This window comes from Schistocerca gregaria, chromosome 7 (genome assembly GCF_023897955.1).
Source record: "Schistocerca gregaria isolate iqSchGreg1 chromosome 7, iqSchGreg1.2, whole genome shotgun sequence".
NCBI lineage: Eukaryota > Metazoa > Arthropoda > Insecta > Orthoptera > Acrididae > Schistocerca > Schistocerca gregaria.
The window spans coordinates 75216404-75240013 of NC_064926.1; positions in this window are offsets into that span (position 1 = coordinate 75216404).

Here is a 23610-nt window from a genome sequence, read left to right on the forward strand (position 1 = left end):
CTTACATACCAGGCATAATACCTTTGCTGGACCTACCTCTCCTGAGCATCTCAATAGCTCTCAGCCAATAACGTCTATTCCACGTGCTTTGTTTCGACTTAGTCCTTCCAATACTGCACCAGATTTTCCTCACAGCGTAATACCTTCCATTTCATGGTCTGCTCCTCCTCCTCTATAATTTCTGTAATATTGTCATATAGTTCACTTCACTTGTATGGACCTACCTTTTCACCCGTCCATTCTTTGTTTACTCCTCTTTTGCCATATGAGCAGACGACTTTGTTTTATTTAAAGGGTTCTTTAATCTTTCTGTAGATGGAATTTAGCTTTCTCATAGTCATGCATGCTTCTGTCTCTTTCGATTTCTCCCCTAGCTGTTCCAACTTTGCCATCTTGGACTTTTTGTCAAACTTATTTATAGAGATGAAACGTATTCGCAGTAGTGAATACGGATGACCATCAGCTGTTTAATAGAATGACGCCAATGAAAACTGGGACTCGAACCCGGATTTCCCGCCCCCGAGCGTTCGACTTACCATGCGTGCATGGTATGTTCTGTTTCCCAAGGATTTCTACTAGCCCTCGTCTTTTTACCTACTTGATCCTGTGGTGCATTCACTGTTTCATCCCTCAAAGTTACCCACTCTTCTTGTACTCTGTTTCTTTCCCCCATTCCTGTCAATCCCCACCTTTTGCAGTTTCTTCGGTTTTAATCTACAGGTCATAACCAATAGATTGTGGTCAGAGTCCACAATTGCCCCTGGAAGTGTCTTACAATTTAAAACGATTGTTCCTAAATCTCTTACCATAGTATAATCTATCTGAAACCTTCCAGTATCTTGTACTTCCAGTAACTTGTACTACTGTGGCAGACATGGGCTTCGTGTCTATCTTGGCCACAATAATGCGTTCACTATGCAGTTTGTATTAACTTACTCGCACTCCTATTTTTTTTATTCATTATTAAACCTACTTCTGCATTTTCACTATATGAGTACATTCAGAAAATATAAATGTTGCCTCTTAATTACTTCCCCTCAGATGATTCTCTAGGTAGGAGAGTGCGATGCACTCAACGATTAATACGCATCAAAGATAAGTGCTAAGGCCCTCACTATGTAGAAGCTTTTGAATGAAGTCTTCTACAGGCAGCAATGTCAAACAGCTCTGACGGAAAGAGTTGTACAGAAATACGGAGTACAAAAGTGCGCTCTCGTTTTCAGTAGAAGCGGAGGCAAGATATCGGCTTATCGCCAGAGCTTTTCACTAGCCCCAGAACATCAAAAGTTTATTTTTTTAGCATTCAGCATCCCGCAAAGCAGCTTACACACATAAAACCGACAGCATCAGGATTGGCGGCACCAACTGAAAAACCCGTTCAGTCTGGGAACGCATTCACCAGCTTTGCTTTTCATGGCACATAGAGTTCGAAAACGGAGCCCCCTTACAAACGATCTGTAGTTTGCTTTACTATTTTAGCGAGTTCGTTTAGATTCGTGTTCTCATTCAATTTGACAACGAAAAATTCTCCTGACCACGATTTTCAGATTGAAAGTCTGGTGAAAAATATTTTGCTCTACTCTGAATTTACTCTTTCCTTACTTAATTTATGTTGCGATATTGCGGGTTTCAACTATTCAGAGCTTTTTATACAGGCTACTTTTGCTTAAAGAGTATCATATCTGCTGTTGGAACTCTGTTAATACTCACGAACCGCCCTTGTAATGATTATAAGGCCATTGTGTAAACGTGGTGTCTTCTTCTTGATGAAATTCTGTAGAATCCTCAGCCAAAGATCTAGCTGACAGTCCCCACGTTCGAGTTTTACTACACGTGATAAAAGATGCATAGATCTCGCGAGAAATGGCACAAAGCTTTCAGATGGATAAGAGTTTGGTGTACCGCCTCTGTCGAATCTTATGTCTGCCGCAGGAGACAAGTCATATCATGTGGAAAAATAAAATTTAAACACAACTATTTCGAGTAACAAGAGTGCAAAAGAAATAATTCTCAACGTCTCTGAACAAAACACTAAAATATCTCTAAATTCAAAGCTTGCTATGATATAAATATGATAACTATGTTAACAACTTTCTTTTAAGCAAGCTGTGAGCATGCTTTATCTTTAAACGTTGAATTTTTTTACTATTTTTGACATTTTAAGCTTATTCTTTAGTGTGGCTACACGTTGTCTGCTAACAGTTCTGCTAAACAGTAAGTGATTGACGCGTATTCAGTAGTAAAAATAATCATTACCTACTGACAATGATTTATGAATTACCGTTGTTCGAAGGGTGTGTGTTTCGGCATAACAGGGGCGAAATTGCCTCCATCCCGAGGTCATGTTCAGTTTAAGCATTGGCACCGTGTTCACGGCATACCTGATGTCTGAGTGTGAAATTCGTTATGTGTAGTGGCATAAATGGATTTTAGGAGTCATATTATATCTTGACATTTTTGGAGAAAGAGCAGTTCCAACAATAATCAATAATTTTGTGATCCATCATTAATTGTTGACAATAACTTCTGTATTGTTATCTACATGAGGTGAAGGAGCTCGTAAATAATTTTCAAACTAAATCGGTAAATTCAATGAATCTATTAGTGATGATTGCTCAATTGGAGAATAATAATCGATAAACTAATCTGAGGTACCGCCGTCCACGCTGCAGAGGTATGTGTTACAAAACCCATCATTTGGAAAATGACCAGTGTCGAAAGAGTACATATTCCTTGACTGAAAGGTTGTATTCCCTGCTAGCGTTCGAGGGTAGATTGAAATCTCCGACAAATTTACGAATGTAGTATTTCTACGGGACTTTTGGCCCACGATATACGTCCCCGTAATATCAAATGCCCTAGATATCTACAAGCGGGCAACAACGCTTAGAGCGATGGAAGGATGCTTTTGACAGCATTTACACAACGTACATACCTTCGTCATTTCACACACACACACACAGACACACATACACACATACACACACACACACACACACACACACACACACACACACACACACACACACACACATACACTTTGGTATCCCAATCACAGTCCAGTATTTAGCTAGCCATTAACAACGAAGCAGCCAATCATTACATACCTTCTACAGCGAGCCTTCTCCTTCCCCTTTACCATCCAAATATGACTGTAGTTCTATCTTTGTACTCACTTGGTGCAAGGCACAATGAATCCTCAAATTAAGTGCTACAATATTATTGCCGCATCTCACACACACAAACATATTGTCACTCAATCTCCGAGACTGTGGAGACCTTTAATATGACATTAAGCAATACATAATTATGATAAAGCAATGTTTCATCTCACCTAACACCAAATTGGGAGAGAGGAGGATAATATGTCATGTTCTACAACATAAAAATATAATTGCCGAAGTTGGTCGGTCAGTATAGCTTTTCATTACTCCCGATCCTAGGTCTACTTTGTTTATGATCCAGTGGTGTTTCAATAAACGAATTTTCATCCCCTGACGTGTACAGAAGTTCGAAGCTGAGGTTTTAGTAGAACGACAAAACTTCTTTTCTGTTTAACGACCAGCTATGAAAACATCTCACCAGAACTGTATGCATTAAATCGTCATCGTAGGACAAAAAACGATGAAGATGACGAGGCCAGCGCTTTTCGTTCTTGCCTTCAGGTCAACATGACACTCTTGTAGGTTGCATCAACAATTGTTTGAATACAGGTAGGCAAGCAGCCGCTGATAGTAGTAAGTCATTAATGTTGTCGATGACAAAATCATTTGTACTATGAGCATGTGTCATCGAGAGATGTTGAATTACAACAAATAACTGTAGTATGCATTACATACTTCGCTTTTTCTATCAATAACGTCTTGTAATTAAAAAAAAACAGCGATTCTTCTGCTTCCATTTTCTGGAAATAGAAGCAGCTGAGGGAAAATGGTTCAAATGGCTCTGAGATCATCAGTCCCCTAGAACTTAGAACTACTTAAACCTAACTAACCTAAAAATGGCTCTGAGCACTATGGGACTTAACATCTCAGGACATCAGTCCCCTAGAACTTAAACTACTTAAACCTAACTAACATAAGGACATCACACACATCCATGCCCGAAGCAGGATGCGAGCCTGCGACCGTAGCGGTCCCGCGGTTCCGGACTGTAGCGCCTATAACCACTCGGCCACCCCGGCCGGCAGCTGAGTGAAGTTTAAGTCCAAGTGTAATATGTATTTCAGGGCTACCAGCATTAGCGAAAGGAGAAAAGCATTTGATTCTGCACACAAGATGAACTTATGTGAAATTTGGATTAGCACTGCTGTTCAATTTGATGAACTTCATGGTATATCTACCAGCAAGAACCACAGTTATCAGTGATAAGTAGCTTAAGTTTTTCGACAGCGTCAGAGAATATATGATTTACAGTTTACTGCAGTCGAGTAAATAAAAGCCGAATTCGAGAATAGTTAGAAGAGCTAAAGTTGGCCGGCCAGTATGGCCGAGCGGTTCTAGGTGCTTCAGTTTGGAACCGCGCGACCGCTACGGTCACAGGTTCGAATCCTGCCTTGGGCATGGATGTGTGTGATGTCCTTAAGTTAGTTAGGTTTAAGTAGTTCTAATTTCTTGGGGACTGATGACCTCCCATAGTGCTCAGAGCCATTTGAACCAAACCAAAGTTATGGGCGTTCCTTTTGTACGTATGTCAAGTGAAGACGTATGCTCGTTAGCGCTTATTATAAGGCTATACAATAAGACTAACACTGTCGAGTGCTGTTCATTGTGCAGTTCTAATGCATCGACTGCACACTGACAAGCGCAGCGCAGCGAAACGTAATCAAGAAGGTGCTGACCTGCGCACCTGTGGAAAGAGCAGGCAGCCTCACGCCTCCAGGAAGACAGAGTTCAGCGCCCCATGTCACCGCTGACTTAACCAAAAACCCATCGCTAGTCAAACCCAGTTCGGTCGAAGACTTCCAAAGCATCAGTAATGAGGAATGGGAAGAGTGTATCAACAAACATAACAGAGATACTTTTAAAGAAACTAGAAAGTTTTCAAGGAGGAGATTCAGGTTGGGCATTAAAAGAAACAGTAAAACCTTGTGACAGTCTCAGAACAAAGGATTTTATGTGGGGCAGTACAGAACGCTACCCAAATTAATTCAAAATAAATATGCTGTTATTAAAATTCAGTCAAAAGATAATTCTTGTTTCAAATGGGATATTACAGTTATTTGCTTCCAGTAAAAAGACATGCATATTATGCCTCAAGACAAATTAAGCTTTTCTGACAAACTGTTTCCTAAGTGTGTGTGTGTGTGTGTGTGTGTGTGTGTGTGTGTGTGTGTGTGTGTGTGTGTGTGTGTGTGTGTGTGTGGTTTGAGGTTTCGGGCACTAAACAGCGTGGTCATCAGCGCCCAGTTGTTTCCTAATGAATTGAAGCATGTATATATATTAGAAAAGCAAAATGAATTTATCTCTTAATCTTTGTGGTATCGAGTATTCTGATGAGTGACTGATTGTCAGGGAGAAAGTAAAGAAATAGAAGCAGGAGGAGGTTAAAGAGGAGGAGAAGGGGTGGGTCTTGAAAAGAAAGGAAGATTAAACGGGCTTTGTGGTTGTTCAGTTATATGTCACAAAATACAAACGGGAGAGACATGTCAGTCTGTTAATACTAGAAACTGGTAACACATATCTATCTTTTCTACAACTTAAAAGACTACGTGAGGTTAGTTCATTTCAAAATTACTGCTCATCCTTATCACTTTCATTCAAGAGTAAAGTTAGCTGAATAACTAACCAACTGGTAACATTTCACACCATTTAATAGCATAATACCTAGTAGGAAGAGTGATATGTTAAGTTTATCAACTTCAGAAACAATCAAAAAATACCTGCTCCACCTATACACAGAAAGTGAGTGCATGCCATAAGCAGATGTTGTTGAAACTGTGGTTCACATCCTGACCAGATACATGTTCATAGACATTTCAACATTTTGTATTACTTGGATTTTAGTTACAATGATCAGTATTCAGATCACAAATTATACTGAGGTAGGGATTATAAGAAATGGTTTAATTGCTAAGACTGAATACAATTCCTACTGCAAAATAAAAAGATGAATGTAAGTTGAAAATAAGAACTAGAATTCCCATTAGCAAAACCTTATCATACTTGCCATGAAGGGTTTCAGCAAGGAGAAAAAAACATGGGGTCACTGTCATTTTACCTGTGTATGTAGAGGAGGTGCACATGATAGAGTCTAATTTACAGAAAAGTTTAATTTTTTAGCAAGTACTCTAGTAAAACAAGGTCCACATTTAGAAGCAGATGGTCTCAGGATAGCAAGCAATTATTTCCAAAATGAAAGAGTTTAATATAATTAAACACAAAGGATATTTTCATTCGAATATGTGAGTGATGAGTTTGTTTTACTAGAAAAAACAAGTGAAACTACTACAGAAGGTGAATTCCAAAGAGCTTACAATGGATGGTATTCATTCAAGTGTAAGACACTAGGAGAGTACTCTGATCTGTATTTGAAAATTAACGTTTCACTGCATGATGATATATTCGAAAACTTACAGGACTTAAAAACATATGAAATAGATCCTGATAATTATATTACATCAAGCTAGCTTAGCATGGGATATTGTACTGAAACCTGCTAGATCAAAATTACAGCTTACTGACACTCAACAATATAAGTTTATTGCACAAGGCCTTAGAGTTAGTTTTGTTCATTGCTAATGCAGACTATGTTGTTGCAAACAATAGGGGCATAGCTCCTTATGATGATCAAACCAACGAATCTTAAATTATTTAGATTGACGTTAATAGAGTTCACAGTTGGGAAATGATGCAGTATCTTCCAGCATCCAGTTTTGCATGGGTTGCTCGAGAAAGCGACGAACCTTTTGACTAAAAGAATCATTCTGACGTATGAAACACTAGGTTCGTTGGTTGGTTCATCTTGGTGATGGGACCAAACAGCAAAGTCATTAGTCCCATCGGACTAGGGAAGAATGGGGAAGGAAGTCGTCTGCCCCTTTCAAAGGAACTATCCTGGCATTTGCCTTGAATCTAGGAGCACCTAAATCAGGATAGCTGCACGCAGTTTGAACCATCATCCTCCAAAGTAGCTAACCACTGCGCCACCTCACTTAGTAAACATTTCAGAAAAACATCTTGTATATTCAGAGAGAATTCTGGACTGTCATTCTGCTTTGCCCTTATGTTTTGAAAAAATTAGCACCACCATTTCTTAATAACAAGCCTGGTTTGCAAAAGAAATTAATTTATGTTTTGTATGGTGAGTTATTCATAATCAAAAATAATATTTGCATCTCAAATTGGTATTAAGATGTTCATCGAATGTTATCAATCATATAAGCTTCCTGGATCAAATCACATATTGAGATTAATGCACAAAAATACATAGTACAAATAATAATTTTGAAAACTTTTTCACATTTTTGAATAATGACTAATTTGTTAACTCTCTACAGAATGTGATAAAATGGTAGATGTAAGACTTTCAACATCCTTTATACGTAGGTATAATGCTTCTGCATTATTTGCTAACCTTTTTACTTGCCTAAATATCAAATTACTGATATAAAATGTCTTCAAAACAGACTAAAAGGTATAAAGTAATTTCTCATAGACCCATACAGATTTATAACCACATTCAGTCCTGGAAATTTGTGCTTATAAATTTTTAATGGATATGACAATACTTGTAAAATTTAAAACGAACAATGTGGGATGCATGCAGTAGATAACTGCTGAATGAATATCTCACCAAAGTCATGAACAATTTTATTATACTGCTAATGATATGAACTGTTATGTTATTTTTCTCAAAGACAACTACTCTCTACAACAACTATTATCTACTGCAAGCATCCCACATTTCTCATTTTTAATTTTGCAAGCTAGCTATTAAAAATTTACAGGTGCAAACTTTTAGGACTATCTATATGCAATTAGGAATCTTCATGGGGTGGTTATTTAATACTTTTTGTCTGTTTTAAAAATGTGTTTCTAAAAGTTATTTTATTTAAATCACAACTATCTTCTTTTTAATCTTAATGTGTGTAAAATTTTTCAGTCGATTTCAAATATATTGATGGGATTACAACAGAGACGTGTTGTAAATTTCAGGTTTGTTTAGTTTCTCTTCTCTTGAGTGAGCCTATACATTGCTTCTGTCTATGTTTATCTTACGAACATAGCATGAAGGTAATCAAGCTGACCAGGAACTGTTCTGACAGTAATACATTGATGTCTAGGAGAAGCAGAGGGGGAAACATCAGTGATACATGAAGTACTGTCCGCCATGCTCCAGACACAAAAGCGAATTAATATTGTTTTGTTTATCAGTTCTTAGCCATGTTGAAAGTTTGAAGTCTCTTGCTCATAAGGAACTTAGTGTAATATTTTCACATCACCAAATATTTCTCAGGATATTAAGAATAACATAAAAACTTGAATTGATAAATCAGGTTTCCTAGAAAACAACAAATACAATTCCACAGGCAAATGAAAAGGAAGCAGGATTAATGAAAGAGGAGATAAATAGTGGGCCTTTGGGTGAATTTATTAGAATATGCACTAAAATGTATTCGTAGGAGACAATCAAAACATGTAATATGGAAAGCACAACAATCGCCTGTTAAGGAGCTAACCATTAATGGTTAATGCATATTCGATTCATATGTTAAGACTACTATTCAGTAAGCTATCGCATCAAAGTGACATGTAGTGGCCACTGTGTGGCAGCATAAGTTAACAATATAAGCAGAAGACGATTAATGTTGTTTACTGCAAGACAAAGTTCATACTTTAGCATGGAGTCACTATGCTCTAAAAAATAATATGGACTGCACTCTATATTACTATGTAAAGATAAAGAAACATATATTAATTAGTGCTGTACTTTTGTTTTTACCAAAGTACCTATTCTACAGTGTGTCCAACTCAGTTTCATAGGAGGTTTTCCATCAGCCTGACACTTCGCATTTATGTTCTAATGGTTATAACAATATAGATGATGAGAGATAAGCCATCAGTCTAAAAGATTAAAGGCAAAGATTTTGTCAACCACATAGTACAGTTATATACGCCAAAATGCGATTGTACAAATTAGTAAAAATGGAACAAACATAGGTGAGAAACAAACCATAGACAAATTTTAAAAAACTTTCAAAAATTTTAAAAATATTAATCAAATTATCGAAGAGCAAGAGTTAACCATAAAACGTAAAATCAGTGTTGGCATCCATCTAGCGTACAGTTAATGAAATTGAGGAAGATAGGATTTTTTCGGCAGATGGCGCCACATTGCTGAATGCACATGTAAAATTAAACCAAGTTGAGATAAGAAAATTACAAAGACGAACAAAACAAACGTATTACAGAAACAAGAAAAAATGCAGAAATAAAGTGCTAGCACACTTCATACATGGGAAAAATTAACACAGGCTCGATAGGATGAATTGAGAACTCGTAGGGGCTCTTACGTTGCGCTCGTATATCATGACACGTAAATCCACACCATATGTCTGTTGGTGCAGCCGACAAAGACGGTAGAAGCCTACTTAAGGGGCGTTAAAGCAAGCTTACTCTCAATAACATAATTCATATCACCAATTTATTTATCTCACCCCCCCCCCCCCCCCCCCCACACCTTTCACTCTTACCTCCTCCACCCCCTCTCGTTTTTCCTTGTCCTATCTTTTCCACTCCCATTAAGCAAATGCTCGGCGAAGAGCTCCCAAAGATGAACTCCGCTCACATTCACCTGCTCATTGCGAAGGCACGCGCCAGCTGATCCATGATGACAAAAGATCTCCATATCCTGTAGCAAATCAAGATAATTTCCCTTTTCTGTTCTATGTAATAACCTCACATGCGTCTCAATTTGAGGAAGTTCATGTCCGCTATTTATAGCGTGGGCTACAAAATTCGACCTATCAGCCGCGTTCTTTCTGTCAACGGCGACATGCTCAGCAAATCTAGATTCAAATTTTCTTCCAGTCTGACCTACGTAACATTCTTTACAGCTTGTACAAAGTATTTCGTAAACCCCCAACTGGTGTAAAACTTTTACTTTATCTACGCCGTGATCTAAAATTTGTCCCAAATTATTCTTAGTTGAAAAAGCAATCTTAACCTTGAGTTTCCTAAAAATAGCTGCAACCTCAAGACTAACTGCCCCATGGTATGGTAAAGAAATATATTTCACTGCTTCATTTTCCCCAACAATTACTTCATTTGCTCCCATGTCTTTATATTTATTGGCAAATGTTTCATAAATTTTTTGAACAAAGGGTAGCGGATAATCATTAGATTTAGCTATGGAAAAATAATATCTAACTCAGTTTTACAATCCTCTTCAGAAAGTGGGGTAAAAAAGACACGATTAAATGCAAATCTGAAGAACGCAAAAGTAAATAAAGAAAACATGATTTTGCGACTGGTTCCTGCTTATTTGGTGATTTATCCTTTACGGTCGCTGCACAACTTGGGAACCATATGGAGCCTACCATTCAGAACTGTCGAACATGACCGTTTTGGTGGGTCAGGCGTTACAGTGTGGGGAGACAATTTTGTATGAGCGTATTTATTCCAAATCTTTGAACACGGCACGTTCACCGGTGATGTTATTGTGACACTGTAATGCTTCCCCATGTGCGCCTATTCAGGGGTGCATTCTGCCCTGACTTCAATTTTACCAATTACAATGCGTGACCGCATCGAACAAGTGGAGAAGCCCTGAGAATATCTGGCGAATGAACTATCCTGTCCATTCCTAAGACTTAAATTCCGTAGAGCATCTATGGGATGTGCTCGGGAGACATATTACAGCACTACCCAGCAGTTGTCAACTGTGCTGATGGAACACTGAGACGACCCAGCACGAGAACTCGTTACCAACGTTGTACCCAGCACGGGAACAAGCTGCAGGGCATGTATTGCTGTCTGTGATGATCACGCACACTATTAACAACCACAACCAGCCTTCTGTAACGTCCAGGGGAGCATCACATTTTGCGGCGACATCAGTGTACTTATTGTCTTTGAATAAAAGTGTTACTCATGTTCATCTCCTTACATATTTCTCTTAGTTACCTCGGTACCATACTTTAACAATTTTTCTACAGCTTCGAGATACTTTACTTCACAGTGACACATCAAGTTAAAGTTGCTTTCTTCCTTAAGCGTTCAACACGAATGTAATACTGCGTCAGTTTCATGGTTCATTATGGCTTGCACCAAAATGAGTGCAAAGATCGAACTATAGTCGTGTTTTTGTGCCAAATGGGGGTACAGATAACTGCGTTTTGTTGTAATTGCCTGCAAAGTAGTGGGCTGTGACTGGGCGAGTAAAATGTGTCTACGTACATACACGTAGGTGTTAGTGCATGACATCGCAAATATGTATACTGTGGGCCAGAAATGTAATACATATACTAATAGTGGACTATTTCACTAAGCGACGTGTGATTCTGTGATACAGAAAATATCGGCTTCAGTTGTGACTGTTTTATTATAAACGCAACCGTTATCGGGAAATGTGTATTCCTGTCTGTTGGTGTGCCAATTTAGTTGTCGTTTGCGAGATGGTCACATGCCTTGGACGTCTGACCGCCTCGCAGCTTACTACTCTACATTTGTACACCTTAACATGGGGCTCTAAATTTCCCGATAGTACTCGCGTTTATAATGAAACAAAGTCACAACTGAAGCTTATATTTTCTCACCGTGCAACTCGTTTGCAGATATTCTATAAACAAAATCCTAAGCAACTGTAAGATAGACGAAATGAGCCTTTTTGTTTGTAACGGCTACCATTCATATTCTTTAGAGGCGGGAAAACAAAGGTTCCCAGTATACGAGGGTTGGAACTTAAATAGTGCAAACAATTATTCACAACCAATACAAAAGAGTTACATGTTTGCACCTGTTACTGTCCTTCTGAGTAGTCACCAACGTTATGTAGAATCCGCTGCTAGCGATTTGGAAGGCGTAGTATACCGTTAGCAGAGCCTGTTGTGTTGATGGTGCGAATGGAGTGGTCTACTGCCTGTCGAATCTCTGGAACAGTTCTGAAGCGAATGCTACGAAGTGGTTCCTCAATCTTCGGAATCAAATCAAAGTCACAAGGAGTTAAGTCCGGGGAGTATGGTGGATGGTGCAGTGCTTCCCAGTCCCATCGAGCGAACAGAGCAGCCACAGCTTGCGCTGTATGCACCATCGCATTGTCGTGCAACATGATTTGGGGGGGGGGGGGGGGGGTGTAGCGCAGAAAGTGTTGCCGCTTCTTTCGCAAAGCTGGTCGCACGTGCTGCTCCAAAAACGAACAGTAAACGACGTAAGTCCTTGTGACTTTGATATGATTCCGAAGATGAACGAACCACTCCATGGCATTAGCTTCAGAACTGTTCCAGAGATTAGACAGGCAGTAGACCGCTCAATTCGCACCATCAACAGAACAGTCTCTGCTAACGGTATACTACGCCTTCCATATCACTTCCAATGTGTTCTACGCAACGCTTGTGACTACTTTGAAGGACAATAACAGGTGCAAACAAGTAACTCTTTTGTATCGGTTGTGAATAAATAGTTGCCACTATTTAAGTTCCAACCCTCGTATAAAGCGCGCTGTGTGCTAGAACGCATTCTCAACAGATAAGACCACACGTGTCAAATTTAACCGTCTGCGTCGAAGTTTTAACCAACAAGTGCTCACAATGGGGGACAGTAATTTACGCTTTCAAGAAACTGTGCACTTTTTGGGTTTATTATTTGACTCGAAATGGACTTGGTTCCTATACGTAAAATACGTACGAACAAAGCGCTTCCACTCATTGAATGTTTTGAAATGCCTTAGCGAAAAACGTGGGGAGCTGAGAGGACCGCGTCCTGCAGTTTTATAGGGCATTTGTTACATCACACTTATATTATGGCAGCGCGGTCTACAGATCAGCCCGTTCTTCCTACCTCAAGATGTTAGACGCTGTCCATCATAATAGCATTCGGATATCTACTGGAGCCTTTCGAACCAGCCCAGTTCCGAGTCTGGGTGTAGAGGGTGGTGAACCACCACTCTGGATTCGGCGACGTATCCTTTTGGCTCGACAAGTACTGAAAATCCCAGTGTCACGTCAGTCATTGGCATTTAGTGCAGTGGTCTAAGCCACCTCTGAACGGCTGCTCAGGGCTCGTCCCCAGACCATTTGGGATACGTGCTATAGGCTATCTCAAGGATCTGGATCTGTCAGACATCCAAATACACGGCCAGGAATGGAACACGTTGCTGCCTTGGTATGTTCAGAGGCGCAAAGTGATTCAAACTTGATGCGGCACACGAGAACATCTACTCCAGATAATTTTTTCACAGTTTTGTTTTTATCCATTTAAGTATGCACCACAGTTTTATCGTTGTTTATGCAGATGGATCCCAGCAAGAGAATGTCCTCGGTTGTTCTGTGTTTAAAGTGCATCTCCTGGAATAATTTACAAATTATGAGGTGGAATTATATGGTATTCTTATCGTACAGGAGAAGATCCACAGACATCACCATACAATGTTCCATTAAGTTTCGGGTGTGCAGCCGCAAGAAATCTCCTCCTTCTTCTAATATTTCGGCTGTGTAACCTTCAGCCATCTTCAGAGTGTGCCGCAAGACTGCCGCTCCAGTGCTCGCTTCGCGACTGCGCATGCGGCCACAGGTGCAAATGCGCCAAAGGCGTTGGTCGGCGGCAGAGACGTGCATAATGTGCGAGTTGTTTCTATGACTCCGCAGTTGATCTTTGTTGGCATATCGATATATCATTGTGAGCTGCACTGTTACGACGTCTTTGCGAGTTTATTACAGCAAGTGCCGGATTCCATGAAATATCAAGATTGAAACCACTATCTCTATTAATTAAATTCGTCGTCAAGCGAATTTCAATTGCCTCCTTCGTTATCGAGTCCCATAAGGATGATGTAGTTGACAAAATTTCGACGTTGTCATACAACATACTGTGTCCTTTATCAATACATTGCTCTGCCACTGCCGACTTGTTAGGTTGTAAAAGTCGTGTGTACCTCCGGTGTTCTGTACATCTTTCTTGGACAGTACGAGTTGTTTGTCCGATGTAAGAAAGGCCACATGCACATGGAATTTTGTAAACTCCAGATTTTCAATCTTGATAAATCATGGAATCCGGCACTTGCCGTAATAAACTCGCAAAGATGTCGTCGCAGTACAGCTCACAATGATATATTGATATACCAACACAGATCAACTGCGGAAACATAGATACAACTCGCACATTATGCACGTCTCTGCCGCCTACCAACGCCTTTGGCGCACTTGCATCTGTGGCTGCATGCGTAGTCGCGCGTTGCAACAGTATAAAGGGACGAAGCGAGCACTGGAGCGGTCCCCCATCTGCTCCTATTCCTCGAACATATCCGCATCCTCTACACCTCCCGCCGCCTTGAACCCCCTCACCCCCTGGTTGCTCCTCTCCTCTCCCATCCCCGCCCCCTACCACGTCTTCACTGTTGTATCCCCCCTACCCTCCATCTCTACACCCTACATCTCCCTTCCCAAGGTGGCTTTCATCAACTCCCCCTCCCAGATGATGCCCTCTCTTCCTCCATTTATCCCTCCTTATCAACTCTCATCCTCACTCCCCCTCCTTTCCTCTGTCCTTTTCCTGGGCTCCCTCTCCCCCCTTCCTTCCTCTTTTTCCCCACCTCCTCTCTCTGCCCCCTTCTCTCCCCTGAGTCCTTTTGCATTTCCCTCCTCTGTCTCTTCTTATTCCCTCTCGCATCTGCCCTGCCCCTCTCCCCCCTTATGAGTCCTCTCCCTCCTTGGTCCCCCCTTTCGTTTTCTCCTCTCCTCTCCTCCCTCCTTATTTTTCCCCCTCCTCCAGGTCCCCCCCCCCCCCCCCCATCTGCGTTTGGCTCGGGAGTGTCATATTTGTGACACCATTTTCGTGCAGTGTTTTACAGTGTGTGTTTTCCAGTGAGTGTTTCGTGGTGTGTCTTTAGGGAAGTGTAGCGAGCAGCCATCATACTGTCGCTGGGTGTGATTTTTTATCTCTTGCGAACTGAAACCAGACTGTCGCCATGTTTTTTAATTGTGTGTCTACTATGTTACTTGTCTGATTCCTGTGTATTTTATCGACACTGCCAACCCCTTTTGCTTTCTGTTTTAACTTTCCGCATTTTTACGCCGTTTTACACGTTAAGTCATTATTTTATCGCCTGTTCCCCTTGTTTCTTTCTTCTTCCTTTTCTTAAAAAAAATAGTCTGTAGGCTATAGAGCAGCGTTCTAAGCTGCTGCCAGCCTGCCCCCCTTTAGGGGGATTTGAAAATCAATAAAGAAAAAAAAAACTGGAGCTGCAGTCTTGTGGCTCACTCTGAAGATGGCTGAATATTAGAAGAAGAAGAAGGAGATTTCTTGTGGCTGCACACCCGAAACTTAATGGAACAATCTTTGCGCCGCCAAAACCTGAAGATTCACATCACCATACAATGTTTCTTGTCTGTTCCATCTCACTTAGTACCCTACAAGCACTTCACCAAAACTATCAAGTAGACCAGCGGGTGCAGCTCATCCATGACTCCTTACAGCAGCTGCAACACCGTGGTGATCTTTTGCTGAGTACCTGGTGGCTACATCGGGATACAGGGAAGCCATATGGCCGACAAAGCCACCGAGGAAGCATGTTACGATGGTGCTGTCCATCAATGTCCCATCCCGTTACACAGCATCATTTTATTTTCTGACAGGCGGATCATGCGTCAATGGGGGACTAAATGGTTGCAGGTGACAGAAAACAAACTGCGCTCGTTCAAATCGACCAAACAGGCATGGCAGACTTCATGTCAGCCCACCGCTGGAAGGAGGTTCTGTTTACGCAACTGAGCATCGGACATAGCACTGTAACGAGCTCAAATCATCATTATCATTCTATAATATAAACTGAGTTGGCAGACCATCGAAGGGATTTGGCACAAATTTTCAAGAAGGGCGGTACCGAATGTTTCAGTCGTCAATCCTATGATTGGTTTGATGCCATTAAACAATTAGCCATTTTTCGTCTATCATTTCTGTTCAACATAAATGGTGCATCGCGCTTTGTTAGTACATCTACATCTACATCTACATCCATACTCCGCAAGCCACCTGACGGTGTGTGGCGGAGGGTACTTTGAGTACCTCTATCAGTTTCCCTTCTATTCCAGTCTCGCATTTTTCGTGGAAAGGAAGATTGTCGGTATGCCTCTGTGTGTGCTCTTCTCTCTCTCTCTTATTTTATCCTCATGGTCTCTGCGCGAGATATATGTAGGGATGAGCAATATACTGCTTGACTCTTCGGTGAAGGTATTTTCTCGAAACTTCAACAAAAGCCCATACCGAGCTACTGAGCGTCTCTCCTGCAAAGTCTTCCACTGGAGTTTATCTATCATCTCCGTAACGCTTTCGCGATTACTAAATAATCCTGTAACGAAGCGCGCTGCTATTCGTTGGATCCTCTCTGTCTCTTCTATCAACACTATCTGGTATGGATCCCACACCGGTGAACAGTATTCAAGCAGTGGGCGAACAAGTGTACTTTAACCTACTTCCTTTGTTTTCGGATGGCAATTCCTTAGTATTGGGCTCTTCTGTTGCGATTCTTTGCTTTCATCACCCATTCGACTATAATCATCGGCAACGACTCACATGATATCCACGCAAATACTCGCTTTCATCAATTCATTACTTTATTTATTAAATACTGGTTTCTTATTGACTCACAGCAGGACATCTTCATTCCTTATGCCATTAGTCAGTCTCGTCCTCTAACTACAAATTTCAAAGGCTCCGGAAGATATCACTTCTGTCTTTCTAAGTGTGCGCCTGTAACATATATCCTGCAAATAGATTTTCATGAATGTTTGTATTTTTATATGTTACCAGACGCGTCCTTTCGTAGGATGCCCTTCGTACAATTTCCGGTTCTTACACGTCTCTTCTCTATCTGTACTAACTTAAAGATAACAAAATTTCCCTTCAACTTCAGTAGTCTCTTGTACAAGAATTGAAAATATTAGTTTCAACACTGCTGTATGTACTGTTTGAAGCAAACATTTGGAAGGGTGGCCGCTGTCTGCTCTTCCATATTTCGATTTTAGTTCGTTTCTCTAATTACAATACAGAAAAATGCAATGATAGATCGCATGAAAAGCATACAGTAGATTTTCCCTCTACTATGCTTCAGATCCATCTCTAACAATTCGTCATCACTGGGTACTTAACCTTAATATTCCTTTTTAAAAAAATGCAAAATATGTGTGATATTTTGATGGGAGGTCAATGTATAGACATTAATGACATTGCTTAGTTAGCATATATACGTTCATGAGCGAAATAATCGTAACTATTACCCACCGCTGGATGCAGTGACACTTGATGGCGTTGTGGACAAGTAATCCAGTAAGGTATGCATGTAAGAGGAGGAGCACGAGTGGGAAATCGTTCTAGGGCCGCAATTGGGAAAATTTCACTGACGTGAAGGCAAACTGTTATGGCCAGGCGCTTAGTAACGAGCAACTCAGAAACGGCATAGCTGGTCGATCATTCGCTTGCTGCTCTCGTGAGCATCTGCGGAAAATGGTTGAATGTGTGAGCCTATGAATAAGCGACAAGGTGATGGACGTCCACGCCTCGTCACACAACATCTAGATCGGAGGGCTGCCCGCCCTATAAAGCAGAAGTGGCAGCCGTCTGTGGCAGGATCGTACGTATACGATGTGCTTGCTGGATATAGGCCTACGATGCAGACATGTTCCCACATCGATGCAACAACACGGAATAGCCAAAGAAACTGGTACACCTACCTAATACTGTGTAACGCGCCCACGAGAACGCAAAAATGGTGCAACGCGGAGTGGCATGCACTCTACTAATGTCTGAAGTAGTGCTGGAGGCAATTGACTCAATGAGTCCTGTAGGGCTGCCCATAAATCCATAAATCGGTAAGATTACGAGCGGGGGGGCGGGGGGGGGGGGGCTTAGAACTCTTCTGAACAGTGAGTTGAAACTCAGAAGAGTGGTCCTAGAGCCATTCTGTAGCAATTATGGACGTCTGGGGTATCGTATTGTTCTGCTGGAATTGCCCGAGTCCGTCGGAATGCGTAATGGACATACATGAATGCAGGTGATCAGACAGGATGCTTACATACGTGTCACCTGTCAGAGTCGTATATAGACGTATAAGGCACCCTTATCACTCGAACTGAACACGCACAACACCAACACAAAGCCTCCAAGAGCTTGAACAGTCCGCTAGTGACATGCATGGTCCATGGATTCGTGAGGCTGTCTCCATACCCGTGCTCATCCATCCTCTCGATACAATTTGAAACGTGAATCGTCCGACCAGGCAACATGTTTCCAGTCATCAACAGTCCATTGTCGGTGTTGATGAGCCCAGGAGAGGAGTAAAACTTTGTGTTGAGCAGTCATCAAGGGTACATGAGTGGGCCTTCAGCTCCGAAAGCCATATCGATGATGTTTCGTTGAGCGCTACGGACGCAGACATTTGTTGATGGCCCAGCATTGATATTGGATTTCTGTCACGTTGTAAGACGTCCTGGTCTCCTGACCTTCATTGCTCACATATTTCGCTCTCACAATCATATGCCGCACATCAAGACGCTTCATTCGAAACAAACTCGATGAGATAAAGTCAATGTAGTATGAATTCATGTAAACGATATGCAAATAACTAATAAATCTCAAGTGCGCATCGTGGTTCAAACACTCGAGGCTGGCGTCCACATATACATTCCAGACACGACGGTCACAGGAGCTTTTAGTTCGAGAGAGGCAACCACACACCAGGAGGCCCGTCCCAACCAATCTACGTCGGCCGGTGGCCGCCTGTGGAGCGGACAGCGTTTGCCCGAGGGAAAGGAGGAACGACCCCGTGTTCGGCTTAAAAGCAAATTCCGCTACATTGTGTGGGAGCGGCCAGCCCACGCATTATTTACACATAGCATGCAGTTCCAAACATTTTCACAGGGAGACATCAAACCGCAAACGCTGATACTACAGGTTTCCGGATTGGTCGCCTTAAACGAAACGTCATCCTCCCGTTTTAGAAAAGCAATGCTGATTGGCAGACGATATTCAGGACGCCTTGAGCTGAAGGAGTAATAAAATAGACCAAAAGATATACCACTTCACGTCTGGCGGGGAGAGGGGCCGTTCCATTGTTGCTCTTGGAGCGAGAGCACGTAAGGAGAGCGTGCACGCTCGTACGTGTACTCAAAGAGCGAGCAAAAGTCTCTCCTCAGTACGTCACTGGGAGAGTACCTCTGTTGACAGCGTTATCGAAGTGCAACTCTTTATTGAGTCCTTGCGATTAACCTTGTTCACTGTATTGGTCGCCACACTTATCGAACGATGTGAACGGACAGAGTTATAGTTAAACGCCTGCGAGCGAATTTTGAGTGGCATTGTGGTGGACTGGTTATCTGACCGGTGTACCACGCCAATAGTTAGACTAGGGGGCGAATAGGAATCCTTGACTTCATCAAGGTATAAAGAGACTTTGATTGGACGAAGGTCAGTCCAGACAGAACGAGAGTTATCTTATTTGTCAGCAGCGAGCGGCTCAGACAGCAGTCATCGCAGCTTATGGTAATGTTCACTACAGTTCTTGCGAGCCCCAAATTTTCTCCACAACAGTACACTTCACTGCATTTCACACGCAACATCCTCGGTCGTACCTAGCAACATTCTAATGGATAATTATTCAAGTTGAGTAGGTGCGGCTCTGTGCCAGTCTACCAAGTCAATAACAATCTTAAACTTTGTACAGAAATTTCATTAGCGAATCCTATCCTTGAGAGGTAACATCACATTCCTAAAAGAACCAGGAAAAAACGTGTTAAGTTCATAACTAAAACTGACCTTGTGATTTCTCAGAATTTTAGCAAAATAAATAATAATTTTCGTTAGTTTCTAATTTTTATTACACTAACTAGCACTACTCCAGTACCCAAGTATCCCACTGGATATGTAAGAAATTTTGTGAATTTTTGTGTCATTTCCTTACAGCGGACGACTGCAGAAGATATTTATTGCTGAAAGTTTTTCAGGCATTTCTCTTTAGTACGTTAGGAGCATCTGTCTGACTTCTGTAGTAGTGTGGGGTGGAAATTGCATCTTGCAGTGGCCACATGGTAAAGGATGCATCTCAGATTAATCCGTTGCACAAAATAACAGAATAGCACCCACACGCTCACAGAAAATGGCGACCCTGCCAGGATAGGTAAAATAGGTAAGCTAGCAGGATAGGAAAGTGCCAGTATAGTGAGGTATGGCAGGTCGCAGCAGTAGCACTTTGAATAACTTTCTTTCATGTATTAAATAGCTATTTAAAAAGATTGGGATCAGACTAGATACAGGTAGTGATGAAAGCAGAATTGTAGGGAAAAGGGCGTTTGTTATTGTGTTAGAAATTTTTGCATTTTTTTACGTCTTTTGTGTAGCTATGCCCTGGCATAGGATTTTCAGGTGATAGGCACAGATGCAGAGTGTCACAGAGACGCAGTGTGACGCAACATCATATAAGTTACAATGAAGAAATAACATTTTTCTCCCTTTGCATGCACACAGGTGGAGATTGGAGACTGCAGTAGAGCAGACAGAACATTAGCCGAGAAGGCAAGTCGTTGTTGTTGTTGTTGGTTCTACCAACTCGTAAGTGGTCTTACATTTTTTTAGATAGGGTTGTGGTGTGTTGAAAGAATTTCCATGTTAACGAGAGCACAAGCCTCAAGGTTACATGAGAAACAGCAAGTAGACAAGATGGGGGGAAACCAACCAGATAGACAGCAAGTAAACAACCTTATTGCGAATAGGACAGAAGGTGAACCTGAGAATAGGACAGATAGTGAATCAGAGAACAGGACAGTCCCCCGACTGCAGAATCGGCAGGTTCAGTTAGACTGCGACTGCAATAAAATTGAGACAGATTAGGCAGATGGGAATCGAAGGGACGAGGACATCGAATTACCAGAATATGAATTCCCAGGTGGGGCACATTCTTAGCCAGAAGTAGACAGCCCATGTAGGAAATGGTACAGATTAGAAGCGAAACGAGCACAGGAAACGCGTTTGTTTGCCGCATATTCAGGGACAGAATACGTGTCAATACAGTCAATGAACCGGCAGTTAACCAACGTTCAAATAGAAGTAGACAGTGGGGAAGAGGGGGTACATTTAGAATACGTCGAACCTATCGTGCACATTCTAAATATGCCCCAACAGCAGACACAGAATTTTGCGGAGTTACGAGCGCCACGGAAAGGTTCCGTAACAGATGCAATTGTACCTGCAAACAAAAGACACAACAGAGAGAGCAGAATGCGGCGTTGTTTGCGCCACGTAATGGTTCAATGACAAATGCAACTAGTCCTCAACACAGATAGCATGGGTTATTGCAGTTATCAAACTTAGAAACGCCACAGCATAGCCCAGTAAACGACGTAACTGACCGAGTAGATAACAATAGATCGAGAATACATAGTTCAGCAGAAGGTAGTGTTACAGGACAGGACGCGATCATGGAGATGTTACCAAAAATGAATGCTAGTATAACGAAACAGAATCAGGATATTAATACACAGATGACAAAACAGTATCAGGAATTGAAACAGGATAGTCAGGAATTGAAACAGGATAATCAGAAGTTGAGACAAGAGATTTAGACACAGATCCAACAGGTGAAAATCCAGATGGAAGAAATGATCGCCAGAATTGATAATCACATCACTCAGATAAACAAATACGCGAAAGAATGTAGAGAAAGAATGCAGGTACTAACACAAGGTCAGCAGCAATTACGTACTGACATGGACAAGGTCCAATAGGACATCGTAAACGTTGACAGGTAGAACGTTTTACGAAAAAAGCCAATCGAACAGCAATACAAACTTCGGAAGAACAAGCAATTCAAAGCAAGGTCGCAAAGGTTGCACTGAAAAAATATGATCAGTGGATCAGTAAAATAGAACTTAAAAACAAAGATCAGTTTGAAAAGCTTCGAACAGAGTTGATACAAACTATCGAAGAAAAGATCGAGACCGATTACACCTGCAGCGAAACAAGTGACGCATCAAGAATTAATTCAGTACACGAACACGCTCTGTCTAAGAATGTTCAAGTAGAACCAAGACTAGACATAACACTTGCGCAGAAATCGAAATAGAAAAACCCGATTAAAGTAATACATGACATGCCACAGGACCAGGTACAGTACCTAGAAAAACGGAACACATACGTTCAGCCGATACCACTAGAAAGACAGGCAACCGAACCAGTAAATCCAATGATACAACATAATAGCAGCACAGGTACTATAACGCGAACGATGAGAGTAGAAACACACGAACAACACTTTTGTTCACCAATGATACGATATGACGCGGATATGAGTCAGGAAATTGAGATAGGCAGACAGGCAGTAGATTACCAGAGAATAAACACGACGACACAAGCAGGGGCAGATTATTTGAGCACATGAATCAGCCAGAAACCGGATTTATGAGTAGATATGATACAGACATTTCAAGGAAGAAGGCAGTAGCTTGCATGCACGCACATTCAGCGATCAGTTTCAAGTAGGCTTACCAAATCACTGGAGCGTAGCTCACAAACTTGACTTCATTTGTGCACACATGTCAGGGACAGAAGCAGAGGTGATGCAAAAGATCGCGGCTACCTGTACGTCTTACCTACAGTTCAGAACAGCATTTCTCGAAAGATATTGGTCTAAGGAGGCGGAAAACAAAATTAAATACGAGTTACTTCAGATGACACCATATGAAAACTCAGGAGAGAAAAGCGTGGTAAAATTCTCTGATACAACGGACAAAAAGAATCAATGACTAGACAAACTATATAGTAGCGGAGAGCTGATACGTCTATGTAGAATGAAATTACCGGTAAAGTATCAACAGGTGACAGTAGGAAAAAATGAAAATACCGAAGAATTCAAAGAGGTCTGAAGCGAATTTGAATTCATGTTTAAAGGAGGCGAGGTGAAAGAAAAAGAAAGGGAACAGCAAAAGGACTAGGAACGAATATTCCAATAATAATAATCGTAATGCTAACACCAATAACTTCAGGCAATTTAACAGACAAGGACAGTGGAATAATGAAGGTAACTGGCATAGAAACGACAACCAGAATAACTAGTACCGAAATAGGAACCTAATGAACACTCATACAGTAGTGGATATGGGTTTAGGAATCAAAATGCCAACAGTCAAGGGTACTTTGAAAAAGGTCACGATGTCAGAAACAGCAACTGGCGAGACGAGGGCGCGAATAACTACACAGGAAATTATGGTCCACAGAGACAGGAACAACACAGCAAAGACAAACCAGATGTAGAAGTTAGGCCACCGAATACTGCAAAACGTAAAGATTGAATTGAAAAATGCGGAAGTGGTTAGGGAAACTAACGTACCCCCTGTCTTATACTAACCACTAAATAAAAGTTAAATTAATAGATCAACAAAATAACACATTAATTAAAAGAAAGAGAGAC